The 19,303-nt window shown below is 43.9% G+C and overlaps 1 protein-coding gene across 4 annotated transcripts in view; it reads left to right on the top strand.

The window, feature by feature from the left end:
- The first annotated feature begins 345 nt into the window (after positions 1-345).
- SLC66A2 (solute carrier family 66 member 2) overlaps positions 346-19,303 on the top strand; it is a 157,857-nt gene continuing 138,899 nt past the window's right edge. For 3 of the 4 annotated variants that reach the window (XM_073678895.1, XM_073678897.1, XM_073678898.1), the window contains exon 1: positions 346-495. The gene's annotated coding sequence lies outside the window, so the exon portion shown is untranslated. Of the gene's footprint in view, positions 550-19,303 lie in introns of all 4 variants that reach the window. The other variant, XM_073678896.1, reaches the window with a different exon arrangement.

The raw sequence follows: 19,303 nt of genomic DNA on the forward strand, positions 1-19,303 counted from the left end.
TCATGAGAAAAAGATGTGTGGAGTCTTCTCACTTTGAAGTCACATTTCTCTTACCCACATGAGCTACAAACAAGAAGAGATGGCGCCCCGCACTATATATCCCCACACAGCACTGTATTCATGAGGAGCAGTGAGGGGCCGCCTTCTCCCACGCAGGATGCTGCCCACTTGCTCTCCAGTCCTCACTCTCTTTCACCACATAGACTTGTCGGCTCCCCGCTCCTCACTGAGCTCTCCTGCTCCCTCCGTAGAACTTCATAAACACTAAGCTCCTCCCTTTCCGGGCAGTCACGCGACCTGCAGCCTGTGTCTTGGCACTTATACGTCTCACTTCCTCTTCTGTTGTGGCGCTTTTTCTTACGTCGTACCAAGGCCACGCCCCTAAGCCAGGAGTTCCAATCGATGTGCTGTCTGGGTGGGTGGAGCCAAGTTACTGTGGATGAGAACGCGAGTGTGGAGCTGCAGCGCCGCCCGCAATGTGACAGCTCAGACCAGGTAAGCTGCGGGCAGTGGAGCCGGTGTCTGCGGAGAGCTCGTCCCCGGCCCTGGGTAAGGGGGAGGCTGTGTGCTGGCTGTATGCTGTCCCTTGTGACGTGTCATGGCGGGTGGGCTCGGGTCCTGCGGCTGCAGCATTGTGTATGGCAACCGCAGTCCTAGCATATGTGTCCTATATATCGCAATAGTCTGCGGCATTGTGTATGGTAACCGCAGTCCTATCATACGTGTACCATGTATCACGATAGTCTGCGGCATTGTGTATGATAACTGCAGTCCTATCATACATGGACCATATATCACGATAGTCTGCGGCATTGTGTATGGTAACTGCAGTCCTATCATACGTGTACCATGTATCACGATAGTCTGCGGCATTGTGTATGATAACTGCAGTCCTATCATACATGGACCATGTATCACGATAGTCTGCGGCATTGTGTATGGTAACCGCAGTCCTATCATACATGGACCATATATCACGATAGTCTGCGGCATTGTGTATGGTAACTGCAGTCCTATCATACGTGTACCATGTATCACGATAGTCTGCGGCATTGTGTATGGTAACTGCAGTCCTATCATACGTGTACCATGTATCACGATAGTCTGCGGCATTGTGTATGGTAACCGCAGTCCTATTATACGTGTACCATGTATCACGATAGTCTGCGGCATTGTGTATGGTAACTGCAGTCCTATCATACGTGTACCATGTATCACGATAGTCTGTGGCATTGTGTATGGTAACTGCAGTCCTATCATACGTGTACCATGTATCACGATAGTCTGTGGCATTGTGTATGATAACTGCAGTCCTATCATACATGGACCATATATCACGATAGTCTGCGGCATTGTGTATGGTAACCGCAGTCCTAGCAAATAGTTAAGATTTCTAGTCCCTATAGCAGTATAACTGAGGAGTGTATGACAAGTACCATACTCTTCCATGTGTAGGACGTTGTCAGGCATAAAGTAAGGCATTTTTTGCCCATTTACCTTCCTGTACAGAAGGGGTACACAACCTTTTCGAGTCTGATGGTCACATTGTCATAATGAACAACTTCCAAGAGCTGCAGTAAAACTTAAAAGGATATTACCTTTTGTGACATTTATTTAACAGCATTCAGTTCGATCTCTAGCCATGACGACTTGATGGATAAACGATCTGTAGGAAGATCAATTCTTTTTTACTCACTTATATAGCACCATTAATTCCACAGCGCTTTACAGACATTATGGGCACTGTCCCCATTGGGGCTCACAATCTAGATTCCCTATCAGTATGTGTTTGGCGTGTGGGAGGAAACCAGAGAACCTGGAGAAAACATACAAACTCCTTGCAGATGTTGTCCTTGGTGGGATTTGAACCCAAGACCTCAGCGGTGCAAGGCTGCAGTGCTAACCACTGAACCACCCTGCTGCCCATCTTCTGCAAGCCTAGATGGGTCCACCAGGGTCTTCTCCACTGTTATCTTGATAGTATCATAGTATCAAGCCATTGGGTTGCTGGTCTTTCTCTTCACCTTGTTCCTTCTATTCTGACCATGATGTCCCCCTCCTGTGATTGCTGTCTTTGTATGATGTGTCCAAAGTAAACAAGTCATAGCTTGGTGATCCTGCTTCCAGTCACATGTCTGGATTGATTTGTTTGTTCTTCTTGCCATCCATGGTATTGATATCATCCTTCTCCAAGAACCACATTTCAAAGGTGTCGATTCTTCTTCTGTCTTGTTTCTTTATCGTCCAGGTTTCACATCCCTATGTTATTACAGCAAAGACCAGACTATGTCAGAAGTATAGGTTGTAAATGTCTAAAAGATGCAGGTTCCACTATCAGGACCACCCACATATCTAGAGAGTACTCCAGAGAGGAGGAGATCCTGCACTCTAGTAAAGACCCCGTCTCACATAGCGAAATCGCTGCTGTGTCACGGTTTTGGTGACGCAACAGCGACCTCACCAGCGATGTCGCTATGTGTGACACTTTGCAGCGATCAGGCCCCTGCTGTGAGATCGCTGATCGCTGCAAAGTGTCCTGGACCATTTTTTGGTCGTTGCACTCCCGCTGGTCAGCACACACCGCTGTGTGTGACCAGCGGGAGCAGCGATCAGGTTGGTAACCATGATAAACAACGGGTTACTAGGAGCGCGTGTGCCCCTAGTAACCCGATGTTTACCATAGTTACCAGCCTGCTCCTGCTTCAGCAGGCTGGTAACCGGAGCAGGACATCGTGGAAAGATTCTTTCCACGATGTCGCTGCTCTCCTGATCGTTGGTGAGCCTGCCTGTTTGACAGCTCACCAGCGACCACATAGCGACGCAGCAACGATCCCTGACGGGTCATATCGTTGTCGGGATCGTTGCAGCGTCGCTAAGTATGACGGGGCCTTAACTCTCTTCAATGAAGATTATGGGTGTAGTTTGCTGCATTTCACAATTCACCATAGAATAGTGAGATGTGCACATGTATGCAACCCCCTCTATCTCACATTTGCCTTTCTGGAGAACTAAACGGGGGTCGAGAAACCTTAGACTTTTGAAGTATGGGGGAACGAGATATGGGTACACGGATCTCTATTCGTGCCTACCCATCCCTGCCCCTGAAGAATGTGATACTCTTCTTCCCTATGACATGGAAACTACTGTATACTGAAGATTGGGGGAGGCAGCATAAAAAGGCATGGCGGGTCCCCAGACTGCAGGTTGCTGTACAGTATACAATGGCTTATTGATATAGCTGTCCTAGCCTAGATAAAAACTACGGCCCCGATTCACCATTTGCATCTTCTTTTTAAGTTACTTTCCTTTTTTGTCTTTTGATATAAATCACCGTTTTTTACGTCAAATTCTTCAAAATGGCGCACTTTATTTATGAATGTGCCGCAAAGTCAAAATATGTGATTTTTTTTTTGTTTGTTTGTTCTTATCCCATGTCTCCTGAACTCCTATCTCTTCAACACTTTGTTCTTTATTCATCTTTTTTTATCATTTATACGTATAGTTCCTTTCTTGTTTAATGCATTTCCCAAGGTGGCTCCTCTGTTAAATGTTCTTTTTCTGGCTTCTATTCACTTGCCCATCCCCTATTCTAATCCCACTTCTCCACACTTTGTCCTCTATTCATCTATTACATTTTATCACTTATAAAGTATGGTTTCCTTCTTTTTGTTTTTTGTTCTTTTTTTTTTCTTCCTCCTACTTTAATAATTTCTCAATTGCTAGTTGTACTTCCCTCCTCTTGTTTATTTCCATATTGGTTTAACCATCCCTGTAGGTGTTTCCTATGTTGGGCTTTTAAAAACCCATCTGTTGTCATGTTTTGCACATTTGTTTTTTTTTCACTTGATAAAGATACCGACGCGGTGTTGAAACATGTTGTGAATAGTAAACATTTAACATTGTTATTGTAGAATCATTTACTCCAGCAGCGCAGCAAACTTACGTGTCCATCCAACTGGATGCAATAATTCCTGGAGGATTTATCCACCAGCCACGGGGCAGCAGCGTCTGTTTTTCTTCATGCCTATATAGGAGTTGTGCCTGCCACAACTCCAGCAGGTGAGTGTATACAACACTCTCCTATTCTCCCTCCATAGGGTATCACCCTATTGTGCGCTCTGTTCCCCACATCTAGATTGATTCACATAATTTTGTAGTTGCTCACTGCTACACTTCCGGGTGTTCCAGGTGCGACTGGTGCAGACAGGATCCAGGGAGGATAATGCGTCTGCCCACGCGGTGTGTAATTGGGCTTAGGCAGTGTGGGTAGGCACATGGGCTGAGTTAGGGCAGAACACTCTGTTGGCGAGCAACAAAGTGGGATGACAGGAATGAAAAAATTTATTTTTACTACCCAAATGTTGCTAACTTCTGAACAGGTCACTATAGCTGGCAGACTCTAAGGCTATGTGCCCACGATGCAGAAATGCTCCGGATTTTTCCTGAGCGTTTCTGCATCTCCCCTGGCAGAAAAAAACGCATGCAGATTGTACATGCGTTTTTCCTGCCAGGGACATACGGATGTGAAGCGTTCTTCACATGCATTTCCGCATGCGGGTTGTCAAGCGCTTTCCAAGCGATTTTAGCATCACTTGGAAAGTGCTTGACAACTTGGTCACACTATATAAATCCATGCAACCGGCATGGATTTATATAGTGTGACCCGAGAGAATGTCAAAAAATAAAAAATCTATACTTACCTTCTGATAGCCCCTGCAGTCTTGCTTCGCTCGGTCCCGGCTGCCGGCAGATCGCGTTACACTGAAGGACCTGCCGACGTCAGTGTCGCGTGACCCGTCATGACTATGATATCAGCGCAGGTCCTTCAGTACATCGCGAACTGCCGGCATGAGAGGAGGAGCGCATCGGGGGGCCGTCAGAAGGTAAATATATATTTTATTTTTTATTTTATTCTTTTTTTTTTTTACAGTTTTCTATGGTACCCGAGTCCGGAGGAGAGTCTCCGCTCCTCTAGACCTGGGTACCATCCGCACATTAGAACGCATGGAATGTGCATCTACATATACAGTGATCCGTAATCCATGCGTTCTAATGCAAGTCAATGTCGGCGAAAATGCAGCACTTCCGCAAAATAATTGGTAGCACATGCAGATTATCATTGGGGAACATGGCAGGCCTTCTACCATCCATTTTTTAAGCGTTTCTGCAGCGTTTTTGCTGCTGCGGAAACGCTTAAAAAACGCATCGTGGGCACACAGCCTGAGGCCGATATTTGGCCGTGGAATTGCCATGACAAATATCAGGACCACATAATCATAATCTCAAGATGCCGATGGGGCTAAAAAGGGAACACCCACACTGTTTTAACCATTTAGAAGTTATAGTCATTATTGACAGCAGCATCATTTAAGGGGTTAAACGCCCATGGTCGGTGCAGACAATGATCGTGGCTGATGCACATGGTGGCTATACAGTCTTATGGGCACCGCCTAGTCCCCCATACAGTCTTATGGGCACCGCATAGTCCCCCATAGTTGTATATAATGGCCCCATATATTGCTCCATACATAAAAATAGATATAATCAAATACTTGCCTCTCCTCGTTCCCCGCTGGCTGCTGCTCTGGTCTCCTCAGCGTCTTCTGGCTCTCTGCACTGCTCAGCACAGAGGGCGCGCTATAGTGACATCATCGCGCCCTCTGCCCAGAGATGTCAGAGAGTGTCAGTGTGGTGCCGGGCTCTCTGACTTGTGTGCCCCATAGATTGCCGGTATCCCCGACTGCGAGTGGGCACCCCCTGTTCGTCCCAGGTGTGCTGGGTGGTGACGTCGGCCCTAATCTCAGGTCAGTAAAAAGACATATTGGTGGTCCTTAAGAGGTTAAAACGTATTTCAAAATTGTAATACAACTGCCAACATAACGACAACACAAGTGGACAGCTGGCACAATATCACAATGTGTATAACTGTTTGTTATATGACTTCCACAATGCATGGCACACTAACTTTCATCTTTCACTTCCTTTTCTAAAGCTGTACAAGAAGGCTGCTGCTCCTTGGTCTAGTGTGGTTTCTCTCCTACAACAGATTCACAGTGTATGCCCTGTTCACGAATATAGCACTTGCTGCACTGGAGGAGAGACTGGAGTAGCACTCGTACAATGGGTCCGTCTTCATGCATCTTCCACAAGTGCTTAATAAGACGACCAAAACTAGATTTCATCTCTACTCTGACCATATTGCTACCAGACCAAGAAATCTGTCCTGCCCAGCAGTCATAGTTCCTCATTACTGATGACTCTGCATTGTTCACACAAAATACCAAGGCATGTACCATACACAGTGTCATTTCACAAAGCCTGCAAAGGTTAAATTCAGCACTTCAATAAAACCAGATTATCCTGATAAAGCCTATTTTGATCGCAATGACCAAACAGAGAAAAAAAAAACATTGTCACATTCCAGGAGTCATTTTTTTTTTAATTTCTACATCACTAGAGTTGTATGAGGGCTTATTTTTTGCTGGCTGAGCTCAGCTATACTTGTCTGCACCATTTAGTTAATAGATTATATGTTCTCCTAACTAAATGTATTAAAGCAAATAGTGTTTTTTTTTTTTGTTTGTTTGTTTTTTTAAAATCTATTTGTTTTTTGTCATCATACTATAACACTTATTTTTCCATAGAGAGGGCTGTGGTCTGTGACCGCTATGTGGCGGCAAAGATTGGCGCTGGGCACAACAGGCAGGTTGGTAGCAACTACCTACCTGTTAGTTCTTAGGCACATAGTAAAAAAAAATTAAATAGTCCGAGATAACCCCTTTAAGCTAAAACATACGGTATGTTGCAGGGCATCAAGATCCTGGTGTCTCCTCCTGAGACTGCAGCAGAGAAGCAAATGTTTGCATAAGTGCTTGATTTTCTATTGTTGGTTGCAAGTCTCACATTACTCATATGCCATAGACTTCAGTGCCAGTTATAAAACACCGACTTGAATGCAATTTGGATTTTCTTTTTGCTTTTGCAACAAAATCGCAGCTTTAAAATAGTTGTGCACTGCAAGTCACATACAAGTTGCACAAGTGTTTATGGTCACACGACTTGGCTGAGAATTTCAGACTTTTGTCTCCCTTAAGCCCAAGCCTTATTTCAACAGCTGAAAGATATTGTGCCTTTTCAATTACTGTATATAATGTAGTGCAAATTAGAATTTTTCACCACTGAAGACCAATTTAGTGTAGGCTCTAAATGTGGTTGCATAGAATGGAAGAAAAGTAGCACTCACTACCAGCCATGGTACCATATACAGTGTCCCTTCGTGCATGGGCTATAAACACCTTGCCAGTCTATCTTCATCCATACTTGCTCAATATTGACTGTGGGATACATTTATTAAAACTTAATTGGGAATTATGTTGTTACTCGCTTTTCCAAGTTCAGTTTTGCTTCCTTCCCCTATGGCTGTGTTAGTCCTCTTTGGTTTACTATGGTAAGTGATGTCATCATTCAAAGCCTTTTGAGGTGGACTCGGGTGGCTGCTCGCCACCTGTATATTGAGGCAATATTGCACTCTGATTTCACATGATTTGCTGAAGTTAAGCTTCTTGGTTCAGTTCAAAGCCAGCTGTGCAGCTGCTCCAGACTCATGTCTTGCAAACCGCTACTACAAGCTCAGTCCTGAATTCCTGGTGCAGTTCACACCTTCAACTGCTGAATCAAGCAAGTTACCTGACAACTAACGTATCTCTGCTATTTCCTTTGCTGTTTATACCTTCAACGTTGCTATTTCAAGTTGCCTGATGATCATTAAATCCTCTCAACATTCCTGATGCTGACCACACCTTCAATTCTGCTGTTCCAGTCAACTACCACACTTCTGTAACAAGGTTCCAGATTACCTACACATCTCTGGAGTTCCTGTACTGTCTGCACATTTGGCTTGCTACATCTAGTGCTTCCAGCTCTGCTTATCCACAATCCAGCAATACTGTACTTGCTGTTCCACATTTCCTCTGTCAAGTCCAGCACTGCTGCATTGTCACCTCTGGTCCATGTTGCTCACCTTGACCTATGTCTTGGAGAATTCACCTCACCTAGTAAGCCCATTACGAAATAATCGCGCTGTGGATTCCAAAAATGCAGCGTTATCAATACCTTTGCCACTGGATACAAAGGACTTGTGTATTTGGTTATGCAATGTGCTTTGAGCCAACGGGAAGTCATCTAGGTTGTACGTGACCTTTCATCCTGTATGGACGCACTGCCTCAAACATCTATTGTTTCACCTCAACATCTTCCACAGTGTAAGGTAGCGCTATTCATCATGCTGGGGGTACTCGCTTCACCAAGTCAATTAAAGCACACATACAACGTTTTCCGGTAATATGTAGTCCAGCAGTTTATTACACATCATAAACTGCACATAACATAGTCCATCTCAGTGGCTCGCAGGAATGTTACACATGTATCCTAGAGCCTTTTCAATGGCAGCTATGCCCGCTTGGCTTCAAATACAGACTTCAGCAAGGTACAGCAACAATATTCACTTATAGCGCCGATTTACCTTTGCCGGGTCTCAGCTCCTTCTATCAGCTCGGTTCTGCCACAGCTGTGGCTTTAAGGCTTCCCATATGTGGCCTCCGGGCCATGTGCCTTCCTAGGCTACTGGTATCTCAAACACAGGGATCCAGCCTCTGCCTTCCAGGCTAGTGAAGTCCCACTCAGGGACCATGCCTCTCTCTGTTTCTAAACCACCAGGATTTATATATCCTTCTGTGCACACAGGACCTGTGATGATGTCACAGTCATGTGATCAGTCACCTGAGGGGGAGGTAAATGGTCAGCCAGAACACACCCCCTGGACATTTTAGAAATGCAGCAAGCCGCTGCATTACAACAGTCATTCTCTCATCCGGGACATTCTTCTCGGGGATCATCTCCAAAATGACCCAATCCATGGGCATCATCTATCAGACACTGGCTTTATGAATTCAACCAGGTACAGAATGTTTGACTCTGAAACTTTGCTGCCTTTCAGAGAAAAAGATATTTTCAAAGCCGCCAGGCACCGTTTCACGTTGTAGACTAGTTGGACAGGCAGGTCACTGCTTCTCCCCTCCCGCTGACCTGGATTGACATACAGGTGCATGTCACAAAATTAAAATATCATCAAAAGTCAATTTGTTTCAGTTCTTCAATACAAAAAGTGAAACTCGTATATTATATAGACTCATTAAAAACAGAGTGATTTACAGCCAATGAAAACACAAGTCATTATCTCAGTAAACTAGAATAATTAACAAAAAACACCTGCAAAGGCTTCCTAAGCGTTTAAAAAGGTCCCTTAGTTTTTCAGTAGGTTCCACAATCTTGGGGAAGACTGCTGACTTGACAGATGTCTAGAAGGCAGTCATTTACACACTCCACAAGGTCCTAGAGTGCCAATTTTCATTTGGAAATCAAGGTCCCAGAGTCTGGAGGAAGAGTGGAGAGGCACACAATCCAAGCTGCTGGAGGTCTAGTGTGACGTTTCCACAATCAGTGATCGTTTGGGGAGCCATGTGATCTGCTGGTGTAGGTCCACTGTGTTTTATCAAGACCAAAGTCAGCGCAGCCGTCTACCAGGAAATTTTAGAGCACTTAATGCTTCCCTCTGCCGACAAGCTTTTTGGAGATGGAAGTTTCATTCTCCAGCAGGACTTGGCACCTGTCCACACTTCCAAAAGTACCAATACCTGGTTTACAAACAACAGTATCACTGTGCTTGATTGGCCAGCAAACTCGTCTGACCTTAACCCCATAGAGAATCTATGGGGTATTGACAAGAGGAAGATGAGAAACACCAGACCCAACAATGCAGACGAGCTGAAGGCTGCTATCAAAGCAACCTGGGCTTCCATAACACCTCAGCAGTGCCAAAGACTGATCGCCTCCATGCCACACCGCAGTGATGCAAAAGGAGCCCCGACCAAGTATTGAGTGCATTTACTGAACATACTTTCAGATTTTAAAAACATTTTTCGAGCTGCTGTTATAAAGTATTCTAATTTACTGAGATAATGACTTTTGTGTTTTCATTGGCTGTAAGCCATAATCATCAACATTACCAGAAATAAACACTTGAAATAGATCACTGTTTGTAATGACTCTATAGAATGAGTTTCACTTTTTGTATTGAAGAACTGAAATAAATTTGACTTTTGATGATATTCTAATTTAGTGAGATGCACCTGTAGATCTGCGCTCCATGTGCCAAATGGCGCACCTGTAACATGATTGTGGGGTGCCGATGGGTTGTCATGACAGTTGGGGATCTGCTGAAGAACTCTGGCTTTCATAAGAGAATCGTCAAGACAAGCACAGAATTTAGCTGGCGTTCACAGGAGACCATGACTTTCAGGCTGAGTTCACACGATGCGTATTTAATGCGTTTCCGCGGCGTTTTTGCAGTTGCGTAAACGCATTAAAAACGCATGGTAGAAGGGCAGCAATGTTCCCCAATTGAAATCCGCATGTGCTGTGCCCATGATGCGGATTTTTCCGCAGCGTAAACGCTGCGCTCAAAAATCCGCAGCATGTCAATTAATTTTGCGGAAACGCGGCGTTTTCGCCGCCATTGACTTGCATTAGAACGCGCCAATTCCGCAAGACTGCATCTGTACTTGCGTTATTGGCTCGTTCTAATGTGCGGATGGTACCCGAGTGTGGAGAAGAGGAGAGTCTCCTCCACACCCAGGTACCATTAAAAAAGCTGTAAAACAAGAATAAACTAAAATATATATATATATATACTTACCATCTGTCGGCCCGCGCAGCGCTCCTGCTTGGTTCCCGGCACTTGCAGTGAGTTGAAGGACCTGCGCTGACGTCAGAGTCATGTGACGGGTCACGTGACTCTGACGTCGGCAGGTCTTTCAATTCAAAGTTGCCGGGAGAACGGAGTGAGCGGGACAGCGCGGGCCATCGGAGGTAAGTATATACACTCTCTCGGGTCACACTATATAAATCCATGCTATTTGCATGGATTTATATAGTGTGACCTAGTTGTCAAGCACTTTCCAGGTGATGCTAAAATCGCCTGGAAAGCGCCTGTCAATCTGCATGCGGAAACGCATGTGAATCCGCATGTATTCTGCAGGAAAAACGCATGCACAATCTGCATGCGTTTTTTCTGCCAGGGAGATGCAGAAATGATGCAGAAATTTTCTGCTTCTTTTCTGCATCGTGTGCACATACCCTCAATATTCATAGCAATGCTGATGCACTACTATGTATAGTACAAGTGATTGGATGATCGCAGCTTCAAATCCCCTAAGGGGACTAAAAAATACAGTAAAAGGTAAAACCATGTTCTTAAAAATATGAAAAAAATACAACAGTTCTGATCACCCCCTTTTGCCCCATTTAAAAATAAAGCCACTAAAAAAAATAAAATATGAATACACATATTTGGTATCACTGTGTTTGTAAAAGTCTAACCTGTCAAAATATAAAATAGATTAATCCAATCAGTAAACGGCATAACGAGAAAAAAAATTGAAATGCCAGAATTAATAAGAGCCGTCAAAACATCGTATCTACCTAAAAATGGTATCTGTAAAAAAGTCAGATCAGGGTGCAAAAAAATAAATAAGCCCTCACAGAGCCCATATCACTAAAATTGAAAAAGTTACGGGTTTCAAAAAATGGCGACAGAAGCAAAAAAAATTATTTTTTTTTACCACTTAAATAAAAAACTATGCATGTTTGTCAATTGTACTGACCTGGAGAATCCTACTGCCAGGTCAGTTTTACAGTATAGTGAACTTTGTTTTTTTGCGTTTTATTTACAATTGTGGAATTGCACTTTCTTTGCAATCTCAGCGCACTTGGAATTTTTTTCCTACTTTCCAGTGCATCACATGATCAAATAAATGGTGTCATTCAAAAGTACAACTTGTCCTGCAAAAAACAAGCCCTCATACGCTTATCTGGATGGAAAAAAATAAAAAGTTTTGGATCATTTTCATTTTTTATTATTATTTATTTATTTATTTTTAGAGCATCATTGATTTCATGGTGCTGGACATGAAAGGGGTTACATACAAAATACAAATTATAAATTACAGTGAACAAATTAACAATGATAGACTGGTACAGAGGGCAGAAGGCCCTACAGTAGAAGACAGTAGGTTGTATCGCTGTGCGGTTCTATTCATGCTTTGATTAAGAACATTTGTTTGTTCCAAATGTGTAAGATGAATCTCTTGCTGGTGTGAGCTGGATTTTAACTGATGGACAAGAAAGCTGTAATTTTATTTTCAGAAGAGTATTAATTTCCCTTGCTTGTGTTAAGCAGTTGATACAGTGCCACAAAAAAGGTAACATAAAATGAGAGCAATGGCACTAGGGTAAAGTATATATTAGTTAACAACTGGCTCAGCGATGGCAAATAGAAGGTGATCATTAAGGGAACGCACTCTACTCCGGTGACAGTTAACAGTTGGGTACCACAGGTCAGTATTGGGCAGGGCTGTGGAGTCGGAGTGGAGCCCATTTTGGTTGAGTCGATTTTGGTATAATCCAACAGAAGAGTGGAAAAAATCTTCAGGCGCCACTGTGTGATATTTGTATTGTTGAACAACAGCGGTGTTAACGGACAAAAATGGTGGTGCAAAGGCTAAAGTGTGGCACCTATGCAACAAGTAGAAAAATGAATAGCAGCACTCACCAAATCCTTTGGCTAAAAGTCCTTTATTTCATAGTGTTCTGGACAATCAGATGCAGCGGTCTATCTGAGGTGCAGGGGAGACGAGAGGACGACGGCCGTTTCGCGTCTTACAAACGCTTCTACTGGTCCAAACTTTTGTTTTGGACAAACATCTGATTGTCCAGAATACTATGAAATAAAGAAGTCGGTATAAAATGGACCATCTCCGACTCCTAAAATATATAATAAATTGGGTATAGTAGTTCAATGCAGTTTGTGGGAATATTTTTTTTCCATGTCCTATAAATGTCTGTCCTGTTCCTAATCTAAGGGTCTAGACTTTTAGCTGAGATGAATCGGTGCTACAGTAAATTTATCACTTAAACATGAGCCATGTATGAGGGAGTCGGAGTTGGAGTCGGTGTCATGGAAAATGAGGAGTCGGAAGTTTGGTTTACCGACTCCACAGCCCTGGTATTGGACCCTCCTTTTAACATATTTATTATTGGTCTTGTACAGAGTTGAGTTTTGTAATAATAATAATATAATCATTTTTATTTTTATAGCGCCAACATATTCCGCAGCACTTTACAATTTTAGGGGGGGCTTGAACAGACAAAAAGATGTTACAGAATAAGCATACCTCAGATATTAAAAGGAGTGAGGGCCCTGTTCGCAAACTTACAGTCTATAAGGAAATAGGGGAGACACAAAAGGTAAAATGTACATATATTGTATAATACAGCCTTAGGCTATGTGCCCACGATGCAGAAATGAAGCAGAAAATTTCTGCAGCGTTTCTGCATCTCCCTGGCAGAAAAAACGCATGCAGATTGTGCCTGCGTTTTTCCTGCAGAATACATGCGGATTCACATGCGTTAACGCATGCGTTTCCGCATGTGGACTGACAAGCACTTTCCAGGCGATAGCATCACTTGGAAAGTGCTTGACATCTAGGTCACACTATATAAATCCATGCAAACGGCATGGATTTATACAGTGTGACCGTAAAAATAAAAAAATAAAGCTATACTTACCTCCAATGCCCCGCCGCGTGTGCTGTCGCGCTCGTCCTGGCTTCTTCCTGGTTGCCGGGCTCTCGCGAGGCAGCCTGCGGTCACATGACCGCGATGTCATCTCAGGTCCTGGAAGATAAGCGCTACCGGCAAGCAGAGAGAAGCCGCCGGACAGGTGAATATAAACTTTATTTATTATTTTATTCTTTTTTTTACAGGTACAATGGTACCCAGGTCTGGATGGGAGTCTTCTCTCCTCCAGAACTGGGTACCATCCGCACATTGAAACGCATGTAATCCGCGTGTACAAATGTACAGACACGGATTATATGCGTCTCAATGCAAGTCAATGGCAGCAATTCCGCTGCGCTGCCGCACAAAATGAATGAACATGCTGCGGATTTATGAACGCTGCAGAAAAATACGCAGCATGTGCATTGACATTGCGGAATGCCATTGGGGACCATGGGGTGCGGATTACCAAGCGTTTTTGATGCGTTTCCGCTGCGGAAATTCCGCAGCAGAAACGCATGAAAAACGCATCGTGGGCACGCAGCCTTAATATATTAAATAGGGTAAGTAAATAACACTACATGGACTGTACGCCAGCCAGTATGTGTGCAGTACAGACAGAGGCTATTCAGTGCATGGAGGGTATGAACATGATTTTGAAGAAAATTTTATTATGGGCCAAAACTGGGATAGTTGGATAAGTGTGTTGAGGTGATAGGCCTGTCTAAAGATATGGGTTTTTAGGGCACGCTTAAACCTGTGGGTATTGGGAATTAATCGAATTGTCATGGGTAGTGCATTCCAGAGAATTGGGGCAGCACTCAAGAAATCTTGGAGACGGGAATGGGAGTTCCGGATTATGGAGGATTTTAGTTTTAAGTCATTAGCAGAACGGAGGGCACGGGTAGGGTGGCAGACTGAGACGAGGGAGGAGATGTAGGGCAGTGCTGAATTGTGGAGAGCTTTGTGGGTAAGAGTGATAAATTTATATTGAACTCTGTATTGGATGGGCAACCAGTGCAATGACTGGCACAGGGAAGAGGCATCGGTGTATCGGTTGGTGAGGAATATGATCCTGGCTGCTGTGTTCAGGATGGATTGGAGAGGGGAAAGTTTAGAAAGAGGGAGACCGATTAGTAAAGAGTTGTACTAGTCCAGACGAGAATGAATAAGAGCTACAGTTATAGTTTTTACCGAAAAAAAGTTCTGATTCTACAGATGTTTTTGATGTGTGAGTGATTTGATGTGAGGAGTGAAGGTAAGATCTGAATCAAGTATGACCCCAAGACATGTTGCTGGGGAGTAATGGTGGAGCCACATCCGGAGATGGCAATATTGGGCATAGGTAGGTTAGTGGAGGGAGGAAATACGAGTAGTTCAGTTTTTGACAGATTCAGTTTTAATATTTTGTAGTTGATACTTAAAAGGGTATTCCCATCTCCAAGATCCTATCCCAATATGTAGTAGTAGTAGTAGTAGTAGCAGTAGCAGCAGCCTACAATTAGAAATGTAGTATAGTATTTTTGATTCGCTATGCCTCTTTCCTCATGTGCAGGCATTGCAGGACCTTGGGTATCCATGGTTATGACCACTGATAAAGTGACAGCTAGCTGCTAGTGGTCGTAACCGTGGATACCTAAGGTCCTGTATTGCCTGCACATGAGGTAAGCGACATAGCGAATCAAAAATACTATACTACATTTCTAATTGTAGGTATTTGCTAATATTATTATTACTATTATTATTACACCTACTACATATTGGGATAGGATCTTGGAGATGGGAATACCACTTTAACTCTATAATGTAATCAACAAAGAAGATCATTTAATATTACAAAGTGATTTATGTAAGCTGTAAGAAATGACAATTAAGTTTAATGTAGATGAATGTAACAAAATTATACACAGTATTCTAAGATTGAGATAGCTGGAGCAGAGATGAGCAACCTGGGTTAAGGGAATGGCTGAACTGCTATACCAATACAGGTTCTCAAACTGAGATTTTTTTTTTAATCCTCTTTTTACACTTAAGCCTGCAATGGTGACAAGGGGCATCCTCTATGTCTAGATGAAAGAAGGATAAGCAATCACAAGTTCTTTACTCTATGAGCAGTGAAATTATGGAGCTCTTTACTACATCATGCTGTAATGGTTGATTCTCTAAAAAAATTCAAGGAGAGCCTGGGTTCCTTTCTTGATAAATGTAACATTACAGGTTATGGGCAATAGATTCTGTGGTGGAATGTTGATCCAGGGAACTAAATCTGATTTCTGTCTGTGAAGTCGGGGAGGAATTTTTCCCCTAGTATGGAGCAAATTAGCATCTGCCTCATCAAATTTTGCCTTCCGCTGGACTAGCATGTTAGGGTATATGTTGAACTCCATGGACTTAGATTTATAGTATACCTTCAACCATAAAACTATGGCTCCATGGTCTTCTAGCTAGTCTGTTTGTGGTGTGCAGTTTTTTTCTTGGTTCTAGAGATTGCACTTCAATATTCTTCAGATTTCCTTAGACTTCTCCTATCACCCCCAAAGTAATGGGCCAACTGGGAGAATCAGTCTGTCTATGGCACTATAGGTATGGATTTTTTTCCAATTCAGTTTAAGATAATTGGCCCTGATTTATTTCCTTGGGCCAAATTTGCCCATAACAATTCTGTTTTACTCTCCCAAGAAATATCTCTTTATTACACTCTATGGTCATGAGTCTCGTCTTCCTCTGACAATTGCATGATTGGCCAAGTTCTCATCCATTAAGCGTCTCCTATTGGAAAAGTGCTGGAGCTGGCATAAAATCGTAAAAGTGGCAACATTTTGTACAACTAAGCACTGTGCATACATGCATATTCCTCTACTAAGTGACCTTTTATGATGCCAATTAGCGCAAGTCATACAAGAAAATGTAGACAGTCTAATGGTTGTTACAGTGACACAGCATTTACTCCTAAACAGAATAGTGTAATGTGGTTTGCATTATTATTTCCACTGGTTATAATTTATGCCTCATCTGATGATCACAAGGAGTTATGAAAACACTGCACCCCAGGCAAATATCCCAACGCTGTTGTAAAACTACCGTATTTTTCGAACCATAAGACGCACCTAGGTTTTAACGGAGGAAAATAGGAAAAAAATTTAAGCAAAAAATGTGGTCATGATGCCCTGTTATGGGGGAGGGGGTCTGCTGCTGACACTAGTATTGGGGTAATGTTCCCCAATTCTGTTAATATCCTCCATCCTGGTATGTATGGCCCCTCCTTCCTGGTATACCTGGCCCCCATCCCATCCTGGTATACCTGGCCCTCATCTCCATCCTGGTATACCTGGCCCTCATCCCCATCCTGGTATGCATGGCACCCCTTGAGCCCCCATCCTGGTATGCATGGCACCCCTTGAGCCCCCATCCTGGTATGCATGGCACCCCTTGAGCCCCCATCCTGGTATGCATGGCACCCCTTGAGCCCCCATCCTGGTATGCATGGCACCCCTTGAGCCCCCATCCTGGTATGCATGGCACCCCTTGAGCCCCCATCACGCTGCCTACAAAAAAAAAATAAACAATAATACTCACCTCCTCTCTCCTCCAGCGCTGTCCCGCTCTGCTGCCGACACTCTCACTGTGTGAGCAGCACATAATAGGGTATGCATGGCATCCCTGCCATGCGCCCTCACACAATGTGAGACGCTGTGCTGGAATAGTCACTGCTCCCCACGCCAGGACTCTGTGCGTGGGGAGCAGTGACCATTCAGTCTGTTCAATAGCTGGCACACTGTACCGCAGGGCGGCTCCTGCTGCCGCTCTGTGGTCAGTGTGCCTGCTATTAAAGACGATGGATATTCACTACAACCCATGGGAGTGGGTTGTAGGGAATATTCATGAGCTTTAATAGCGGGCACACAGACCGCAGAGCGGCAGCAGCAGCTGCGCTGCGGCTCCAGTGTGCTGACTATTAAGAAAAATGAATATTCATTGCTCTCCACGCCCATGGAATATTCATTTTCTTTAGTAGCAGGCACAGTGTAGGCTGTAGCAGGCTGCTGCTGCCTCATGTGCCCCGCTGATCCCCCGCTGCCGCTCCCCCACACCCACCACCACGCACAGCCATGTATATAGTATTTGGACTATAAGACGCACCCCCCACTTTCCTCCGAAATTTTGGAGGAAAAAAGTGCGACTTATATTCCGAAAAATATGGTAAATGAGCTGTGATTATATGCAGGAAGAATCCACCTCTAAGGCTCAGGCATGAAGGTTTTGGCTCTTTTCAAGGCTTCCAGTTGTTATGTTGAATGATAGTACTGTATAAATCTAGACAATCATAACATGAATAAATGTTTGAATAATTCCTTTTAACCCCTTGCTGCTGCATTCTACCATTTTTAATAAGCAGCTAAAGCCCTAATTACACCCAACTACGGCATTTGAAGCCCTAGTTCTGGCACAATTCCATAAGAGAACCTGTCACCAGGTTTGACCGATCTGAGATATGGCCACCACCTTTCAGCTCTCATATACAGCATATATATCTATAATGCTGAATATAAGCCCCCGATCTGACCTGCAAAACAAGAAAAAGCTTTTATTATTCTCGCCTGTGTGGCGGTCCTGTCCGAGGGTTGTTGCTAGTCTTAGTACGGCACCTCCCTTCTTTGGATGCCGTCCTCCTCCTTGCTTTGTGCGGATGTTGCGTCCCTACGTCATCCAGCCAGTCTCCTGGCATCGCGCTTCTGCACAGGTGTACTTCTCTGCCCTGACCTGAGCAGAGTAAAGTACTGAAGTGTGCAAGTGCCGGGGCTCTTTGACCTTTCCCGGTGCCCGCGCACTGCAATGCTTTGCCTTGCCCTTGTCAGGACAGAGAAGACCGAGACCAGCGACAGCCCTCGGACCGGACAGCCCCCTGGTGAGTATAATAAAAGCTTTTTCTTGTCTTGCAGGTCGGATCGGGGGCTTGTATACAGCATTATAGAATGCTTTATATCAGGGCTGAAAGGTGCTTGGCCGAATCTCATATCGGTCAAGCCTGGTGACAGGTTCCTTTTAAAGGGAATCTGTCACCACATTTAACATATGTAAGCTATTAATATGGGCATACAGGTTATAGACAGCTGAAAAAAGTTATTTCTCTGTCTCATATCAGATGTCTTGTAGATAAATCATCTTTTATCACTTTATATAAATTACCTCTTCCAGACTATGGGGAAAATGTTGTCTGGAAGCTAACTGTCTCCAGAGCTTGTTTTACATGAAGGGGGAGTCACCAGTGTGACGTGTAATGGCCGCTCTCTGCTCTCCTGATATCACTGCAGAGCTGTGTGTGATTATACCTCACACATCTGCAGGTTCCTCGCAGCTTCCATCTCACAGGCAGACGGGGCTGCAATATTGTTACAGTACAGCAGAGCTCAGAGAGCTGCAAAAAATGTGTTTGCAAGAAGACAAATTTCAGTTCTCCTGTTCTGTGTTGGTTACACGTCTCACACTGGTGACTTCTCCTTTTTTTTAAAAATAATATCTGGAGGCAGAGTAAGATAACATCCTCCTCATAGCCTGGAAAAGATCACTTAGATATAAGAAACACGTGGATTTCTCTGGAATAAGACATCGGATCGCAGATATCGAGATA

The sequence above is a fragment of the Phyllobates terribilis genome, unplaced genomic scaffold (assembly GCF_046119375.1).
Source record: "Phyllobates terribilis strain yellow unplaced genomic scaffold, ASM4611937v1 Scaffold_4__5_contigs__length_816908805, whole genome shotgun sequence".
Classification (NCBI taxonomy): domain Eukaryota; kingdom Metazoa; phylum Chordata; class Amphibia; order Anura; family Dendrobatidae; genus Phyllobates; species Phyllobates terribilis.